The sequence below is a fragment of the Bubalus bubalis genome, chromosome 11 (genome assembly GCF_019923935.1).
Source record: "Bubalus bubalis isolate 160015118507 breed Murrah chromosome 11, NDDB_SH_1, whole genome shotgun sequence".
Lineage (NCBI taxonomy): Eukaryota > Metazoa > Chordata > Mammalia > Artiodactyla > Bovidae > Bubalus > Bubalus bubalis.
The window spans coordinates 45690662-45711368 of NC_059167.1; the positions used below are offsets into that span (position 1 = coordinate 45690662).

The 20707-nt window shown below is 42.8% G+C and overlaps 1 protein-coding gene across 1 annotated transcript in view; it reads right to left on the bottom strand.

Annotated features, from left to right (window-relative positions):
- The window catches only part of ONECUT1 (one cut homeobox 1), a 39875-nt gene that overhangs the window by 8129 nt on the left and 11039 nt on the right, over positions 1-20707 (bottom strand). The window lies entirely within an intron of this gene.

Here is a 20707-nt window from a genome sequence, read left to right on the forward strand (position 1 = left end):
TCAATTAACAGAGTGTGGACCTTGATTACTCATCTGTGGAATGTTGGGTTTTAGATAAATGAACTTACTATTGGAACCTTTTTTTTAATCACTATCTGTAAAGTAGATGTAAGAACATCTACCTTACTGGGTTGTGGTAAGAATATATGAAATAGTATGTAAAAGTTAACGTTAACTAGTGAAGTGAGTGAAGTCGCTCAGTTGTGTCTGACTCTTTGCGACCCCATGGACTGTAGCCTGCCAGGCTCCTCCATCCATGGGATTCTCCAGGCAAGAATACTGGAATGGGTTGCCATTTCCTTCTCCAGGAGATCTTCCCGACCCAGGGATTGAACCCGAGTCTCCTGCATTGTAGGCAGATGTTTTACCATCTGATCCACCAGGAAAGTCAGTAACATTAACTAAAGGGCTTCACAAACACAAAGTCTTTTCCCCTAGAAGTGGGTGTTGCCCTCAAAGGATTTATGGTCTGCTGCTAGTGGAACACTAAGAACCTAATTGAGGGTCTAAAAGCCAAATAAAAAAGGAATTGCATTTGTTCCCCTTCTGATTGTTTTTGTTTCCTAGGAAACAAACTAGGAAAGAGTTAGTATGTAAGAAAACTCCGTAAAGAGTGTCCTACCATGCCCATCAAACAGTTTTCCACTGATTCTTTGGTGGAATCAGGACTTGGGGAGCAGGGATGAAGTGTACTTCGTCACCACTGGGGCTAAACTGTGACATTAGCCATGTTCACCTTTGGGGTGTCCCTGTGCCTCCTTTTTGTTCTTCACGTGAGTCTTGCTGTTGGAGTTGCCCTCTTCCCTCGCCTCATCTCCCACTGAGAAGGCCCATTTCCTGCCCATGCCCACACAGGCAGTTCCTGTATCATGAAGCTGCCTCATGGCTGCTAAAGCTATTCTGGTGCATCATCCCAATGTGGTCCTCAGGTCCCCAGGGTTTGGTGGTGGATCAGGGTCTCCTCACCTCAGATGCCATACTCCTGTTTCTCAACTAACTTGGCTCAGTGGCTTCCACCTGCCAAAGGGGCACTGAATTGCTAACGATGCCCTCCCCTCCCTCTCCCGCCCACCTCCCCCATCAATGAATCCCCCGCAGCCATCCCCACATAACCATGCAACTGAAGTAAAAACAGTGCTTTCTGGATATGCAAATTCACCTTTAAGACAAGGCTCCGGTGCTGTAATCCCAGTCAGTTTCCGGCCCCTTGCTGCACCTCCTCCCCCTTTCTGCCACCTCCCCCACCCCCACCCCCCAACCCCATGCTGCCCACCCAGTGTAGAGGTTCCGGAGCAGCCTCGGTTATCTTCACAGCTGGCTAGTACACACTAAGGTGTACACTCCCACCACAGCAAAAGGCAGACAGGGCATCTTCCCAGTGGAGATGGGGCCTGCCTCTCTTTCATGTCGCTGTAGCCGGCTGCCCTACCTACTGCTGTCTCTTGCTCCCTCTCCCGTCTTTCTGTATTCCAGGTTCCTAATCCCCTACTAGCTGGTTCACCACTTCTGGCTACGTGCAGCCTCTGTGCTCTCCCCAGTTAGCCCTGCCCTTCAGCTTGCCCCTACCTTTTGTACCCTGCTGTTCCACAAGGTGGATACCCCTAAAGCTTTAGGTGTCCATTTAGCACAAATCAGTTGAGCAATCAGAGCAGCTAAAAAGCTATTGGGTACAGGTTGAAAAAGCCTCCAGTCTTCAGAGTGCAATCTAGGAGTCTCCAAGTTTTTTTTTGTAATTATGTGCTGTTTAGTAAAGAATGCTTTGAGTATTACATTCCCTTGTATTATTTCTTTATACATGATATGCATGTGTTACTATACAATTGTGTTACAGACATTATAAAGCAAACACAAAATATAGAAAATTTTAAAAGGGTAAAATAACATAAATAGATATAGAAATTCTTTTCTACAGTTGCATCAGCTTACTCAGGCCCCAGAGTGCATTTGCCTCACTCCAGGGATCACAGGTCCATTATATTAGGAAATATAAGAACAAGAATTTCAGAATGGACATGAGGGATTGTTGTTTAGTTGCTAAGTCATGTCTGACTCTTTTGCGACCCCATGGACTGTAGCCCACCAAGCTCCTCTGTCCATGGGATTTCCCAGGCAAGAATACTAGGGCGGGTTGCCATTTCTTACTCCAGGGGATCTTCCATACCCAGGGACTGAACCCATGCCTCCTGCATTGGCAGGCAGAATCTTTACCACTGAGCCACCTGGGAAGCCTGGACATGATGGGAGGCCTCTCTTTTATGTCCTCGGTTATGAAAGAGAGATTTTAGAGCAGTCAGGTCTTCTGGTACCTTTTATAACACATTCCATAGATCACTGGCTATGTCCTTTGCCCACCATGACAGGAAGCATCTACATAATGGGAAAGATTTATTAAATATCCAACTCCCTCAGAGCATTGAGCTGTATATCCTGAACTAAGTGAGAGAGTCCCTGCCCCCACGGAACCCACAGCCTTCACTGGACAACCAGATTAAGTCCCTGAAAAAAATAAGCTGACTAGACTAAAGTCAAGTCTAGTTAGTTTGTGTCAACACAAGTAGACACAGCTTTACATAATACTGATGCATGGCTGGTTGATTCATTCACTTACATTCAAAAACGAATATAACACAAGCCTTTCTCTTAAGGAAGTCAATCTAATGGTTATGTAACTTAATAACTGCAGGAGTATGACAAGAGCCTACAGGATATTATCTCTGCTTGAGGATATTAAAGAAGGCATCATACAAGAAGGATACTTATGCTAGGCCCTAAAGGATGAATAGGAGTTTGCTAGTGAGAAAAGTGGGAAAAACTCATTCCCAAAAGGGGTAGCAGCACTCGTGAAGGACTGATAAATGTTAGTAGATTGGTGGCGGAGCAAGAGTGCATGCAAGGAAGAAAGCTGTGGGGGACAAGGCTTCACAGGTAGACCGAGATCAGATATAAATTATCTTGTAGGTAAGGTTTTGAGTAAGGGTGCTGTGTGATTGAATTTTAGTTTAGAAAAACCCCTCTGGCAGTGTTGTGGCGGGTGAGGTGGAAAGCAGCAATTCAGGACATGTATGCTGACATGTGCTACTTTGACCTCCTTTAGGACACTCATTCTTGCACCTGTTGGAAGAAGCTGGTGACTCTCAGCTGAGATCCATGCTGGGAACTGCCCTTGGCCAAAGGTTATGCCATCCCAGAGAGAAGCTGGGGGGCTAGACATATCCAGCGGGGGATTGGGGGAGTAGGGGATGGGAGTATGAGGGTAGAGGTTGAAGACAGTGGAATGAATTGGTTTAAGGCTCACCCACACCAAACCCTTGCATCTAGTAGGGACAACTTTGAAGCATTATCCAGCTCCAGAGTACCCTGTAGGATGGGTTGAGGCTATTTTTGCAACTTTGTTAAAGTTCAACTCCATCTGCCTGGTCTTACTTCCTCCACGCCCTTCCCCACTCGAAAAGGGTTAATCTCCATAGCCCTCTTTCTGCATGCAAGTCTCAGAGTTTGTTTCTCAGAAAACCTGGCCTAAGACAGAAGCCAATTAGAAAACCAGCGTAATGAGGACCCCAAGATAGACAATGGCAGTTGAAGATGGAAAAGAGGAAGCAAATTTAAGAGCTTCTTGGAAGGCAGAACCAAGAGGAATTAGTAACAGCAACCCTGCTGGGAGGATGGAGTTCAGAACATCTCCCAGGCTTCTGATTGGATGGTAGTACGGGGGCCATGCGGAATGCAGATGGAGGAATGAGTTTTATGAGAGCAGTTGCCACTTCTATGAGGGACAAAGCCATCTGAAGTGCATGTTGGACATCCTGTTAAAGAGCTCCAATAGGTGGGTGTCCAGCAGATGGCAGAACACATGGGGCCTGGAGCTCAGGGGGAGAGATCTGTGTTAGGAATATAGACTGGGAGTCGTAAAGGCTCTAGACACTTCCCTGTGCAGAAGCTGGAGTGGCTGAGTAAGAAAGGAGAGAGCTCTGTAGAGTGAAGAGTGGACTAAATTACACAGAACACATACCTATGTAAAAATAAATAACTGAGCATTAGGTGGAGACTCTACTTATTTATCATTCAAAAGGCAGAACTAAGGGAAATCACAAAGAGATATCTATTTTCAACCTAACTAGGGTAACTGAGGGCTTTCCAGGTGGTGCTAGTGGTAGAGAACACACCTGCCAATGCAGGAGACATAAGAGACCTGGGTTTGATCCCTGGGTCTGGAAGATCCCCTGCAGGAGGGCATGGTAACCCACTCCAGAATTTTTGCCTGCAGAATTCCCATGGGCAGAGGAGCCTGGCGGGCTAGGTCCATAGGGTCACACAGAGTCGGACACGACTAAAGCGACTTAGCATGCACATACACAGGGTAACTGAATGACTTCACTGTGGTCCTTAGCACTTGCAGGACTTGGCTGAAGCTACTCCAGAGCACCCTTTCCCAAATGGCATCAGAGGCATGATATTGTCTCAAACACGAGTTACTTGAAAAGATGGTTTGCAGGCCAAGTACTTTCAGAAAAACCTACTATACATAGCCTCTTCCTCAAAATGCATTGTATGTGTTTAGCACATATAATTATGTTTCTCAAATTTATTTAATTCCAGAACTCTGTTTGGTAGAAACTGTCTATGTCTTATACAATACTAATTCTGGGGAAATGCAGTTTGGAAGTCCCTGCAATGAGCTTTCAAGCATTGCAAATGTCACTATGCCAGAACCTGGGAAGTGGGATTCTCCTGGGGCAAGGAGCCTGGCCAACTCATTCTGTCTCTCCAGGGCAGGCTGCCATAGTGCTTGGATATAAGGGGAGCCCAGTACTCATATGGGTACTGGATGGGGTGACTGTGATTAAATGTGTGTGGTTATATCTGGAAAGAGCTTTGTACAGAAGTTGGAGTGGCCGAATAAGAAAGTAGACATGTCTATAGAGTGAAGAGTGGACTAAAGCTTATTGAAGGTCAGTGTGTACCTTCAATGAGGTGCCCACAGAAACAAAATCATGCTTCTAGAAGCGTGTATAGAATTATAGTTGTGAGACCTGTTAAGAGAATATAAATGAGAGCAATGTTCTGGCATTTCCATGGAACTCATGTCAGGGTACATGTTGTTGTTTAGCAGCTCAGTTGTGTCTGACTCTTTTGCGACCCTATGGACTGTAGCCTGCCTGGCTCCTTTGTCTATGGGATTTCCTAGGCAAGAATACTGGAGTGGGTTGCGATTTTCTTCTCTAGGGTATCTTTCTGACCCAGGGATCAAACCCTCATCTCCTGCATTGGCAGTTGGATTCTTTACCACTGAGCCAGTGGGGAAGCCCCAGAGATCACCTAATATAAGGTTGAAAACCAGCAACTGGTCTATAAAAGTGTGCAGTGGACAAAGAGAGAGAATAAGAAAGTGGGAATAAAGTCTGACAACAGGAACCACTGCTTAGGGAACAGTATTGCATGTGTTTTATGGGAAAATTATATTTTTGTGTGGGTGTATAGTTTTCACTAAAAATAGAGTAGTTATCACAGAACTGGACTAAAGGGAAGAAGATTTCTATTACATGCAAAAGGCAATACTAAAGAGGAAGAAGACTCATCCCAAGTCACCTCCATGAAGGTGGGCAAGTAGATATGTTTGCAGGATGCAGTGGCCAAGTGTAATGGGGCTGTCTCAGGTGACTTTGATCTCTGGGAGCCAGGTCACCTACAGTCAGTACTGTATGGGAGAAAGAACCAGGTGTGGAAGATAGCAAAAGGCAGAGAATGATTTTGTGTATCACAAGAATAAAAGATGATAAAGAATTGTTTTTCTAAAAGGCAATGCATGACAACGTGGGCAAAGGACAAGCTTTCATCTCAGGCATGCCTGGGGCCTATGCTTTGCCCAGAGTGGCAGGAGAGAACCAAGGGTATTTCAAGAAATATGAATTCTGAAAGATGTTGAAAGGCATTCCATGAACAGTGAGTTTTGAAGTCAGGCAGTTTGGGAAATGCTGAGTTAATGATTAAGCAAGCTTCTTTAATGCAGGACTTCTCAGAGCCTTTAACATGCTAATATGCACTGATGCTTTCTGGCTTATGGGGTCTCTCAAACTTATTTGATTAAGCAACTCTTTACTCAGAGATTCTCTCAGGAATGGTGTTGCTTAGAACCATGTCTCTCAAAATCTGGTTGCCAGACCCATGCTGGTCTGTAAACTGTTACTGACCTGTAGCAAGATCAGAAATTTGAGAATAAGCAATTAGAAAGTTTTATGGCAGTTTGACATTGCTCCAGCATTCTGTGATTATTGTTCTAGTAATACATTTTTTATTGTATTATCAAAACTATTGGTCCAGAACATATGGAAATCAGAGACAAACTTCACTACACAGAGTTGAAGAAGCCTTGTCTTAGAATATACTTTATAAAACATGGTATACAGTAACATCCTAGAATCAGCTGTCACCCAAGCATTTGTGTGTCAACATATCCATTTTCCTGATATAACGACACAAAGGACTTTACAATATCTAAACTGCTGACTGAGCTGTGCAAAAGTCTGCCAAGAATTTGTTTGGGAATAAGTAGGCAAATTGCTGTACACCTGAAAATAACACAACATTGTAAATCAACTATAGTTTAATTTAACAATTATAACAAAAAAAGATCTGCTGTGCCATATTCAAAAAAATACATAGGTACAGACATGTGGGCTTGAGAGACATTTATAAAGCCAGACAGAATTATAATACAACTTCTGAAATGAACCTGAGCTCACAGGACACAAGCTGAAGTCCCAGCTCTGTGGCCACTGATAGATGTGTGATCTTGGGCAAGTTACTTGTCTTCTAGAGCCTTAGTATACCCAGCTGCAAGGTAGAGAACAATGGCTTTCTTTCCTCTCAGGATTAGAATAAGCATGAGATAAGATAAGCTATGGGCTTCCCAGGCAGCACTAGTGGTAAAGAACCCACCTGCCAATGCATGAGACGTAAGACATGTGGGTCAAGGGTTTGATCCCTGGGTCAGGAAGATCCCTTGGAGGAGGGCATGTCAACTTGCTCCAGTATTCTTGCCTGGAGAATCCCATGGACAGAGGAGCCTAACAGGCTACAGTCTATGAGGCTTCAGAGAGTAGGACCTGACTGAAGCAACTTAGCATGCACACAAGATCTGATGGTTGAAATGACTGTTAAAATGACAAGTGCTTAGGAGATATTCACAAATTAATTCTCTGATCTTTTCTTCTCCGATCAAGATGCAGGTATAAACACTGAATTTACACAGCAGGTTTGGGTCTTCGCTCTGTCTCTAGCCTATGGTATAAACTTGGGCACATAACTTGATCTCTTTTTCTGCATCCTTTCAATGAGTAGGCAGTGTTCTAAGGCCCCTGCAGGCTTTAGAGCCCTGTGAGTCAATGAATAAACCCATGCAGTATCTCTTCTGGTGTCCAAAGTCTTATATTATCTGTAAAAAATTTCCAAGGTAACCTTACTCTGTCTCTTAGAATATATAGCCACTATGGTGACTCTTCCATTTTATCTTCTCCATCCTTTTGGCTTCTCAAAAAGAGAAGGTAATGGCTCTGCAGGGACACCATCCAGTTTTGCAAATAGTCCGGATCCATGTTTATTTGAATGAAGGTGATCTAATACAAACTCATATTCTTCACAGTGGCTTCAGACTTATGAGCTTTAGAGATGAAAATGATAACAACAGCAACAACCACAGACCCTGTGAACAGTTAAGCATTCTGAGCCCTTGAACAATAGGTACTTTATATTTTTGCCACTTTCTATTTTTCATTAAAATTATAGGAAAATTGTCTGAACTTGCTTCTTGAGGTTCTTGGTATATCTGTCCCAGAGTTGGCTGCTTCACATAGCACAGAATTGTGGATTAAAGAGGACCACCACTTCCTTGGTGGTCCAATGGCTAAGACTCTGGGCTCCCAAGGCAAGTGGCCCTTGTGGTCAGGGAACTAGATCCTGCATGCCACAACTAAGAGTTCATACGCTGCCACTAAGACCCGGTGCAGCCAAATACATATTTATTTATTTAATAAATTCATTTATTTATCAATAGATAGAAGAGGCTGTCTTCTTGGGGGCACTAGCGGGTGTTTCAGTGTGAACTTATGGAAAGTACACCAAGGATCCAAGTAGACTGAGGGTGTCCATTATATTCTCAGTCTATAAGGGAGGAAGGTTCTGAAAGGAGCACCGCTCTAGTAGCTGAAAGTTTTAGGTTCTGGCTCTGTCATTAATTAGTTGAATGGCTGGGTTAAATCCCTTAACGAGGCTAGTCCACGTTCCTTAACTGTATAATAATGAAAGAATTTGACTAAAAACTTTACAGTTCCTCCTGGGTGCAGCCCTATGACTTGACATGTGTAAAGAGCTTTCAATATCACTCCAGGGAGAAGACATACAGTTCAGATTTCTATGTCCCAAGTGGGCACTTGGAGAAGTGAGAGGGTCGAACTGTTCACTCTAGCTGCCCCCCTCCCTGCCCCCTCCCCTCTATTCTCAGAATATCCCCGTGCCAGCACCATCTTCTCCCTCCTGGCAGGCGGTGGGGAGGGAAGACCTCTGGGCAGAGCACCTGCAGATGGAGTAGAAAATGGACTGAGATGTGTGTGCCCAGTGAACAGTATCACTAGGTGGGACCAGAAAGCTGAACTACGTAAGTTGTAACGACAATTTGAAAAGGTCTTCTAGAAAATTTTCACTTATCTTAGCTACCCTAAGGAGGAATATAGAGAACTGTGTGTGTTTGGTGGGGGTTGTAGATGTACAAACGGACAAGTGACCAAGAAGCCACAGTATCTGCTAGAATAAGATGAGGATGGAGTCAGATGAAGGATAAGCTGTGTGTCTCTCACTTTAGAGACATTATTTAATTTTAGCAATAGCTTGGTGAGGTATGACATTTAATAGGAAATTTGGGACTCAACTTGAGGAGAGAACAGTTTTGGCCTCAATGTTTGGATGGAGACCTCTAGAGAGACAGGATGAAAGGACTTGAGGGGTGCCAAGACAGAACCAGGCTTGGCTGATTCAAATCAGACTTATTTGGTGATCTGACTCCATGGGACTGAGGACGGAGACTGTATGCCTACAGCTTCCCCAGTCACACCTGGGTTTTACCCTGAGCATCCTTATACTATAGCCATGTACTTTCCGCCTCCATACAACTGCTCAAGAGTCTGCTGTCCTATCGTGATTGAGGGGAGGTGGGCCAGGGAGCAGAAAGGGGAAGGCCTGGAATTCCAGGGCACCATGAAAATGCACTGTCATCTCAAGACAGTGTGGTGCACTTTATCAGGGGCCTGTTAGAAACACAGTGTCTTCCCCCTGAAGGCTGCTGACAGAGCTGAAAACAGCAACCTGCAGAGCCAAGTGCTCTTGAACAGGTGAGCCTGCCATGTCCCACATCACTCAGGGAAGGCCTGGCCTGGAGCTGGAGGAGGGTCCGGGCAGCTGCTCCTCTCCTGCTCCAGGGTCTCCAGGACCAGTAGGGTACACGGGGAGGGCAAAAACACACACTGAAATTCCACCCAGATTCCTGACCGAGTCAGCAGGGATTTCCTTGCACATCCTGCTCAGGGGACTTCATGGGTAGGAAAAGGGATAAAAAAGCAGTGGGACCAGAATAGGCAAATCCATAGGGACTGAAGTAGTGGGTGGTTGCCTGTGGCTGAGTAGGTAGTGAGGGGTGTGGAATGCAAGGGTCTGCTAATGGGTACAGGCTTTCTTTTTGGGGAGGAGATAAAAAGGTTCTAAAATTGTGGTGAAGGTTGCACAGCTCTGTGAATATACTAAAAACCACTGACTTACACCCTTTAAATGGGTAAATTGTATAGCATGTAAATTATTTTTTAGTGCGTGCATGCTAAGTCACTTCAGTCGTGCCTGATTCTCTGCAACCCTGTGGACTGCAGTCCTCCAGGCTCCTCTGTCCATGGATTCTCCAGGCAAGAATACTGGAGTGGGTTTCCAGACCCTCCTCCAGGGGATCTTCCTGACCCAGGGATCGAACCCACGTCTTTTATGTCTCCTGCATTGGCAGGTGGGTTCTTTACCACTAGCGCCACCTGGGAAGCCCTTATTTCTTAGAAAAACTATTTAAGAAAGAAGTAGCTGGGCACACATACAGAGTGAGCCCTCTGCTCTCACTGCCCAGGAAACCTCTCCTGGACTAACAGGGATGGTGGCATTGCTGTTCATGTCTACTGAGCCCCCAAACACTGTCTCTTGACAGCTGAAGCTGCTTTTCAAAGTAAACTCTATAAGACAATACATGTTCGAGGAGGAAGCATGCAAATAGAACAAATTTCAGTAAGACAAGAATGGGTAACACACATGGTAAATCAACTATATTCCAATAAACATTCTTCAAAAAGACAAGAATGGGGGAACTATGGAGGTGAATATGGGAGGTTCTTGAGCTCATTTAACAGGCCGGCGTCTACCTTGTGGAGATCAGAGAGTCAGTGGGTGGGCCACACAACTTTAGGATTAGAGCTCAGATTGCAGGAGTGCTGGGTCATCATGTTATCTGCTTTGCTTTGTGTTATGTTACTGTCCTGTGCATATTTTTTATAAGCCAGGCCCCTTGCTGTTCTGGGGATGGGACAGCTCTTAAGCAGCAAATTTGCCCTTCCCACAGTACAAAGTACAATTTGAAAAGCAACTCCAGTGAGTTCTAACTGATACAGCCAAAGACAGCCGTTACACGGGAAGGGAACACCTGCATGGACTATTTGGTAACGATGATGCCCAGGAGAGGGAGGTGGGGCCAGTACAACCTGCTGGACACAGGTGAGCTTTGCTGGCGTCTATGACTTTGTGGGTAGCTCAAGCACCTATGGAAACTCTTCTGGGCATGTGTATGAAACACCTAATACAAACATGGAAAGAGCAGATGTTCCTGGTCAAGGATGATCGCTGTATCTTACCCTTGTACCATGCTTTACAGTGCTTAAAACACCTCCATTAAACCTTCCCATGTGATCCCACAAAACTCAGGGGAGGTAGAAATGGATAGTATGTCTTTTTCTGTAAGTGAAGAAACGCTGTTAAAGAGGTGAGGTAACTTACCTATGGGCACACAGCTGGTTAACCTGGGGACCTCCAACTCCACTGTGCCCCGGAAGCAGATGCAACACAGTGGATACATCATGAAATCTTTCCCCAGGATGGTTAAATAGGGAAGGAGCAGCTGGTGAGGGGAGCCTAGGGAACCCAGAGTCATGGTGAGTGGAGCAGAAGCAGGTGGCTAGCCAGGCAGCAGGCCTGTATTCAGCCAGACTGGTCTGGCGGAAAGGACTGCATTGGCCCACCCAAGAAAATGGGTTGCATTCAAATTGAGATGGAGGAAGCCCAGGCAGCGAAGGGGATGCAAGACCCACGCTGGCTTGGGAGAGGGGCCAGAGTGAGTTTAGTCTCAGTAAGGGCACAGAAGAACACTAGAGGCTGTCTCTGTGTGGATATCGGCTCTGAGAGGAAGCAGAAGAAACCTGAGCTGATCCAAAGCAAAGGAAAGATGGATAGCAGCTAAAGTCAAGAGAGGTCTGCTGCACCAAACTCAGGTTGGAAAAGTTGCTCAACCCTCTCACCTCTCCACCCTGTTTGCTTCTATAACTGAACTTTTCAGGACACAGACCTGCCTTCCCACCCATATGCTGCCTGGAGTCCTCCAAAATACTTCCATCAATTTCTCTTCTCTAAAGAAGGCTCCAGAGCTGTAGCCCAAGAGGTTGGACTTTATGACCAAAGGAGGGCAGAGGCTGGCTGAGCCTGGGAGGGATGGAACAGAATCTACTGAAATGTACAGCTGCTGACAGTAACTGGTGGAGCCCCTCAACAGTTTGGGCCCCGATAATTGGAAATATGTGATATCAATGCCCTAGTTATGATGTTGATTCTGCAAAACAGTCACAACAAATGGCAGACCTGATGAATTACATGCTTATTATGCATTATTATCTCATGCAGGCCCATTGTGAATTGTAAGTCTTAGCTTATTGATCCCATTTCTTTAATTAATAGCCATATATAACACTTCACAATATTCACAGCAATTGAAAATTATAAAATGGAACTCCTTCAAAAATAGCCTACAATTTGACTTTTCACTTGGTCATCAGACATTTCTTAATTTTAAATTAGTGGTTTTCCTTGTTTTCATTTCTGGAAAGTCATCTGCAGAGTCAGTTGAAAATGCTATTCTTCCAATGACAGATGTATCATACAACTGGCCTCACAAGGGTCTCCAGAAAGCCTGAGAGAAAGCCCTTGGTGGCTGCTTCATCATGAGATTCAAGGACCTTGACGTTCTGATCCCAACCACTGTTCCCAGCTCACTTCCCACAGCTGCCCACCCACCATCCATACTAAGTCACATTACTCAGAAGTCAGTCCTAAATCTTCTATGAATGTTCACACTTCTATTCCTTTGCTCAAGCTGTTTCCTCACCCAGAATCTCCTTCTCTTTCTTTTCCCTAACTCAAAGCTTAGCTCAAGCATCTCACTTTCTATCAAGGCTTCTCCATCCCCTGTCTCATATAGGGAGAACTGTGGTCTCCTGTGCCCACAGAGCTCCCCAGAAAATTACTTTACCTACCCATCTCTCTCACTAGGAAACAATGAGTTCTGTCCGAGTAGACTTCAGATTATTAATTTGGCATACTCAGCATCCTTGTTGGATAAATAAGTTGGATGTGGCCCCATAGAAAATGGGGAGCCATGCAAGACACAATCCTTTTAAAGTCCCCAGGTGATTCTAACACGTAGCCAAGGCTGAGAACCACTATTCTAAATCAGTGCTTCTCAAACTTGAGTGCATAAACCTGAGTCGTTTGGACATCTTATTAAGATGAAAATTCTGATCTGGCTGGTCAGGGCAGAGTCTGAGATTCTGCACATTTAAAAGTTCCCAGTTGCTCACTACTCAGTCACTGGTCCAGGATGGTCCTCTGAGTGACCAGGGTCTAGAGTCCAGAGCAGAAATTGTAAGGTGTGGGTCAAATATATCAACATCACCTGGGAGCATGAAGGGGAGGCTTGTTCAAAATGCACATTCCAGAACCCTATCCTAACCCTACTGAATTAGACTCTCTGAGAGAATGGGATTCACAAACATACATCTTCCCAGGTTTCCCAGGTATTTTGGAATAAAGTTGGAGGAGATTCTGTCATTAACTGATAGAACTTATTAATGCTGAAGGGCAGCAGGGCGGCAACTGTGGAGCTGAAGAGCACCCCCTCTGGAAAATGAGGGTACTTTACACCCATACTTTCCTCTTTCTCCTGATTATACACCAGGCTGGCAAAGGAGCAGAAACAAAGAACTGGGGGCTTATCTTCTTTTATATCACACTTCCACACACACGCTGACAAAAGGACCCTGATGAATCTTCACTGGACCTGTTTGTTACGTTTAGGGTATTTTTAAAGTATTATTGTACACAATAACATGTTGGTACAAAGGTACATAAACATATTATCAACCTGTTCCACATATTTCAGGCAGGGCTTCTCAGACTTTAACATGCTTTAGAATCACTTGGAGAGCTTGTAAGAGCTCAGATTACTGAGCTCTTTCCCAGTAGGATTTCTAACAAGTTCCCAGTGATGTTGGGGCATATGTATGGGAGAAGAACTGCAAATGAATACTACAGAAAAAAATTTTAGCGGGTTTATTTATTTTATGGGTATGGGTGAAGCAAGTGTGAAATGATTTTGGATGTATTACCGGATTGAGCAAATGAGTAACTGTGCATGTGGGTTGGTGGGGTGGATAAGTTATTGGGTAACAGGGTTCTCACTGTAGAGGAAGGGACATACAATTATGGAATGTGGGTAGGCAAGAAAAAACCCTATGGGGATATATTACAGTTAGATGGGGAGGTACTTGTGCAAATTCATGATTTTAAAAATATGTATGTAAGCATGTTTATGCGTATGCTTTCATGCTCAGTCACTCAGTTGTGTCTGACTCTGTGAGACCCAAGGACTGTAGCCTGCCAGGCTCCTCTGACCATGGGATTCCCCAGGCAAGAATACTGGAGTTGGTTGCCATTTCCTCATCCAAGGGATCTTCCTGACCCAGGGATCGAACCCACGTCTCTCGCATCTCCTGTACTAGCAGGTGGATTCTTTACCACTGTGCCATTTGAGTTTAGGTGCACATGTATATTATATATGTATGAGTGCATATGTATGTTTGTGTGGTGTGTGTGCATAAATATACATACATTTTTTTCCCTGGATTTTTCTGTGAGGGCTGGAAAACAAAATCACCCTGGTAGCCATGAGCACACTTAGTACCCAGGCCTTCTTGGTCTCTAACACCATTCCTCACCACAATAAACCATGGCTCACCAAAGAAGAGGTGGACTCTAGGACTTGGAACATCTTATAAGGAATGCCATAAAGTTTAAAGGGAAAAAAAAAAAAAGATAGGGAGACGGAGGACGAGAAGGAGAAGGAAAAGACAGAAGCATGTCACAAGAACACATGAACCAAATTAAAGGGGTTCTCACTCTAGTGTTCTTGCCTGGAGAATCCCAGGGACGATGGGGGCTGGTGGGCTGCCGTCTATGGGGTCGCAGAGTCGGACACGACTGAAGTGACTTAGCAGCAGCAGCAGCACTGTCAAACCTGAGAAAGCCTGAGAGTACCAAAACAGGTATGTACAGAACTGAATTAGAAGCCACTGGGGAAGAAGGAATGTGTGAATCCACACCAATAACAAATGTGTAAGTAAATGAGAGAGAAGGGGCTCTTGCTCACAGAAGAAAGCCGAGAGCTGACTGTCAAACAAGGCAGGAAACCGGAGATGGAAAATCATTTTGAAGCTGTAGCGATGAAGAGTAGGTCAGGCAAGAATCAATAATTGCTAAATCTGGGGGGAATTTTGATGAGTAGTAGGATATTTGCATAATCTTATTAATGGACAAAAAAGTGAACTGTGGCTACAGAGGAAAGATCTGTACTCTTGGAAATACATTCCTAAGTACATAGGAGTGAGGGGCCATGATGTATGTAATATACTCTGGAATGGCTCATGAAAACATTGCTGTGTATATGAGAGAGTAAGAGAAAGAGAGACTGAGAGAAATTGGCAGAGAGAGAGCATAGGTGCACAAATGATAAAGCAAATGGGATAAAATGTTAACAATTAGTCAACTGGTGGGTAAATGGTATATGCTCTTTGTACTATTCTATTTTTGTATCGTTTGAAAAATTGGAAATGTTCAAATAAAATCTTAAATCATGCTTTTGATTAATATTTACATTGAGATAAGTTTTATTGTTAACTCTTTATGAGCTTAATTTTGTGAAAAATTAAAGTTTAAAATGTATTTAATTTATGTACTTTTAAAACCTAGAAGAAAACAAACCAAGACATAGACGGGTATCATTTCTGGGTTACAGAATTATGGATGACTTGATTCTGTTGTATTGTTTATAGTGTTTCATATTTTTCAAAGTTATTAGAGAAAAATTTTTTTTGAAAAAGGAAAATATTCACAAAATATTATATATAATATTGCTGACTGTTATGTCATTGATTTCTAATAGCACACACAAAATAAAATAAAAAACCTGAAATCATTGAAATGTCCAATGACAGGAAAGGTTGTTGGAGAGGTTGTATAAATTATGATACTTCTAAAATATTAGACATAAAATTTATGTTTGCCCAATCAATTTATGGAACCACCTAAGTATCCACAAATAGGGGGTTGGTTAAATTATAGCATAGCCGTAAAACACAATGTGCAGAATGTTTTCTGACCCAAACTGCTCCAGGAGTAGGGGGAGGGCTTTGACTCTTTGCCGTCTTGCAAACTGTAAACATCCTAGCTATAAAAATCTGCTAAATGAGTAAGTGCTCAGTTCAGTTCAGTTCAGTTGCTCAGTCGTGTCCAACTCTTTGCGACCCCATGAATTGCAGCACGCCAGGCATGAGGTATTTGGGAGAGGGCAGGGATGGCGGAATTACCAGGGTTTTTTTCTTGTCTCCATTATTCTTCCATGTATTTTCAAATGTTCTATCATAAATTTGGTAACAAGGGATTTTAATTAAAAAAATTGTAACATAGTATGTATGGATCATCCCACTGAGAAAAGATTGGAAGGATATTCACAAAAATGAGGATTACCTATGCTTATGGGTGATTCTTGTCACCTTTTTTTCTTGATTAGTAGTAATACTTGTACAAAGAAGTTATGTTTTAAAAGCATTAGATGATCATTAAGAAGTCTATAAATACTATTGCTGGAGAGGGTGTGCAGGAAAAGGAATCCTCCTATACTGTTGGTTGGAATGTAAGTGGGTGCAGCCACTATAGAGAACAGTATGGGAGTTCCTTAAAAAACTAAAAATACAGTTACCATGTAATCCTGCAGTCCCACTCCTAGGCATATATGCAGAGGAAACTCTGTTTTGAAAAGATACTTGCACCCCTATGTTCATTGCAGTACTATTTACCAGAGCTAAGACACAGAAGCTGCCTAAGTGTCTAAAAACATGTAGTACATATATACAATGGAACATTACTCAGCCATAAAGAAGGAAATAATGCCATTCAGATGGACCTAGAGATATCATATTAAGTGAAATAAGTCAGAGAAAGACAAATATATAATATTGCTTATATGTAGAATCTAAAAAAAATGATACAAATGAACTTGTTTACAAAACAGAAATCGACTCACAGACATGGCAAATAAATTTATGGTTACCAAAGGGAATAACAGTATGGGGGGGAAAAATTAGGAGTTTGGGGTTAGTAGATACACAATACTATATATAAAATAGATAAACAGTAAAGACATGCTGTATAACATGGGGATCTATATTCAATGTCTTATAGTAACCTATAATGGAAAAAAACCTGAAAAGAAACATATATTTTCTCTTCCTCTGCTGACACCGGCATACAATCTGACCATCATCATCTATTGCCACCCCTCCTAGTTAGTCCCCTGCTGCTGCTGCTTCTCCTATTGGTTCACACTAGGATGGCTTTCAAAAGCACAAGCCTGACAACTTCACACCAATAGAGGCCACAACTTCCTTCAGCTCCTGCTGTCACAAAGTCCAGTCCCTTGGACTGTACAGACATCCAACTATGTACTCCCTTTCCAGTCTTCTTTCCAGTGTCCTCCCTGCTCCCACATAACTGTACTCCTACCTATCCCAGCAATCATCAGGGACACTGTAAGTAATTCTTTACCCATACTCATCTTCCTGTGAGCTCCTATAGGATATGACTTTTGGGCCCCTGCACTTAGCCCAGCATCTTGCACATAGGAAAAGACCCTGATGCTGGGAAAGATTGAAGGCAGGGGGAGAAGGGACGACAGACGATGAGATGGCTGGATGGCATCACCGACTCAATGGATGCAAGTTGGAGCAACCTCCGGGGAGTTGGTGATGGACAGGGAAGACTGCTGCAGTCCACGGGGTTGCAAAGAGTCGGACGTGACTGAGCAACTGAACTGAACTTGCACATAGGAGGCGCTCCAATAGCATGAGGGCTAATGAAGGAGAATGGACCTTCTGAATGATGTGATGTGACCCTTGGTGACTTGAATGTGCACATGAATCTTCTGGGGATCTTGTCAAGATGCAGGTTTAGATTCAGTAGGTCCGGGGGGAACCTGAGAGTCTGCATTTCTTACAAGTTCTGCTGTTGTGCCAAGAACCACACTGAGTAGTAAGGACCCAGTGAACAGTAAGAGTTTTTCAGATAGAGGAAAGTATGGACACAGCATTCCAATAGGAATATTGAATTTTTGAGTGAACTTTTGATCTCAAAAGAGATAAAATATCATAAAACGATATTAATATAATACACATTATATAATATTATGTCATTAAAATATATATACCTATAGAATTATATAGGTCATTCCAGAAAAAGGGTAAAATAAATAATAAAGGGGCAAAAATAAAGTCATTTACTCTTAAAGTCTCAATATCAATACTCTTTTTTTAAACTATAGTTGATTTACAATGTTGTGTTAGTTTCTGATGTACACCAAAGTGAATCAGTTAAATATATATATACACACACATACATACATATATATATATATTCTTTTTCAGATTCTTTTCCACTATAGGCTATTAGAAGATATTGAATATAGTTCCCTGTGCTATATACGTTAGATCCTTGTTTATTTTATATATAGTAATGCTCAATATCAATGTTCTAATGCTCAACTTGGAGTTATATTAGAATCACCTGAAAAACTTTTTAATCGGCATGTATTTTCTTCCCACTTCTCTGCCAAATGCCAACCTGATTTGAGGAATATGAAACCCTCCATCCACCCCTCCCCACTACAAAAAACTACAGCCTTGGAGAACACTTTTGTTATTGATAGAAAGGTACTGTGTCTCTCAGTTGTGCTGGGGGAGAAACAAGTCTCCAGTTATATAATAACTCACATCCGCTAAATCTTCTGCAAAAGGGTTCCAGCCAGGCTGTGCACAGATGTTGTTCCCTCTGCCTGAAAAACTCTTTCTCTATTTCTGACCAAGTCCAATTTTTCTTTTTCCTAGCTCTTCAAAACTATCCTTTCATCACATTCCAAACCTTTTGTTTTGGCACAAAAATGCAACCAGGAAACAGCTATTTGTCTTTCTTCCCCACTCGACTATGAATTTCAAAAATGTCTGCTGTACACACCATCCCCAGTATTGAGCACAGTGTTGTTATGCTGGTGCTCAAACGAATAAAGAAAGAATCACTCTCTCCAGATCTAGTGAAGCTTCCTCTTCCACATCTTATGCCCTGTCCATAACTGGCCAAACCTAATTCCTAAGAGGGCTGACATTTAGTACAGGGCTAAGAACTGTGTAAATAACAACTCAAATGTCCTGGGGTTGGTTTGGTCCAAGTTGTTTGGGTTGGGGAACCAGACAGAAATAATATTTTTCCTCCTAAAAGTTAAAATTACATAATATTTACCTCTTACAAATCATATATATTTAAGATAGGAAGCCCAGGAACAAAATGAACACAGGTGAAGGCAGACATGACAAAAGAACCAGAACAACTAGTGTTTGGGAAGCTACAACGGTGTTCTCTCCTTCCATCTTTGACCTTCTCCTATTGGAGGTAACCACTCAGGAACTTGAATTTATTATTAGTTTTTACCACATACTTATATATCTCTAAACAGTAAGTTGTTTAGCATTGCTTGCTTTTGAGCCTTGTAAAAACAGTATTGTTCTGGTGTGAACTTTTGTAGCTTTTTCTTTTTTTTTAATTTACATTGTTCCTAAGACTCAACTATGCTGTGGTGTATACCTGTGGCTCATTCATTTTCATCACAATATACTCCTGCATTAATATGAATATATCACAATTTATTCCTGCTTTCCTCATCAGTGGACTTTTGGGATGTTTCTGGTTGTTTGCTCTTAGAGATAGTGCTGTTACAAACCATCCTTGTACTCATCTTCAAGAGTATCTGTCAGCTTATCTAGGGTATACACCAAGGAGTAGACCTGGTCCAGGTATGGGTTCAGGTTTATAATCCAAATGATGTTTTGAAGCAATGGTGCCAGTTTACATCCCCACCAGCAGGGCATGAATTCCTGGTGATCTGTATCCTCACCAACCACTTGTATTGTTAGGACCCAGGAATTGTATCCTTAAGTGGCAGCATTTTTGCACCAGAATGCAGTGCCCTGACTGGACAGGTGTTTCCTCTTGGCCCTCTAATAGAAGAGCCTGATCTGAGACTCTGCCCAAGAGATGGGCGCCAGGGACTTACACCTTGTTGAATCCTGACTTTGGGACACAGCACTACATTGAGATAAGAGACACAGTCATCACAGAAGTCAATCAATCATAGAACATGGATCTTGAAGGACCCTAAGGCCAAATACTTCATTCTACATTTAAGGAGACTGAGGCCCAGAAAGGTTAAATGACTTGACAAGCTCTCAGAGCTAATTAGTATAAGAACCTGTCTCTGGGGCTCTCAATTCTTAATTTAGGCCTATTTTTTTTTGTTGTTTTTAAATGTGTTTGGTTTAGTAATTTAAAATGGTGTAGAAATCTATTAAATTAAAAATGACTGTAAATACTTAAATAACTGCCAATTTACTTTTAAAAGGTAGTTTTTTGACGTAAGTGACTGATGAATTTGATATCTTCAGGTCCTTTCCTTGTGAACTAAACAGAAATAATACTGAATTTCAATGGGATAAATAGGGGAAAGATGCAATCTCCATAATAATGGTTTTCAATAGACAAATTTAACAGTTTTTAAAGACACCAATCAGAGAAGGCAATGGCACCCCACTCCAGTACTCTTGCCTGGAAAATCCCATGGATAGAGGAGCCTGGTAGGCTGCAGTCCATGGGGTCGCAAAGAGTCAGACACGACTGAGTGGCTTCACTTTCACTTTTCACTTTCATGCATTGGAGAAGGAAATGGCAACCCACTCCAGTGTTCTTGCCTGGAGAATCCCAGGGATGGGGGAGCCTGATGGGCTGCCATCTATGGGGTCGCACAGAGTCAGACACAATTGAAGTGACTTAGCATAGCATAAAGACACCAATCTCCCAGGGAAATTAATCTCCAATTTTGTGACTTGTCACTCTCATCCTTGGATCATCCCCCAGGCAAAATATAGGTTTGGGCTTAAGAAGCCATTTTGTGAGGAAGTGAAAAAGAGTGAAAAAGTGTTAGTTGCTCAGTCAT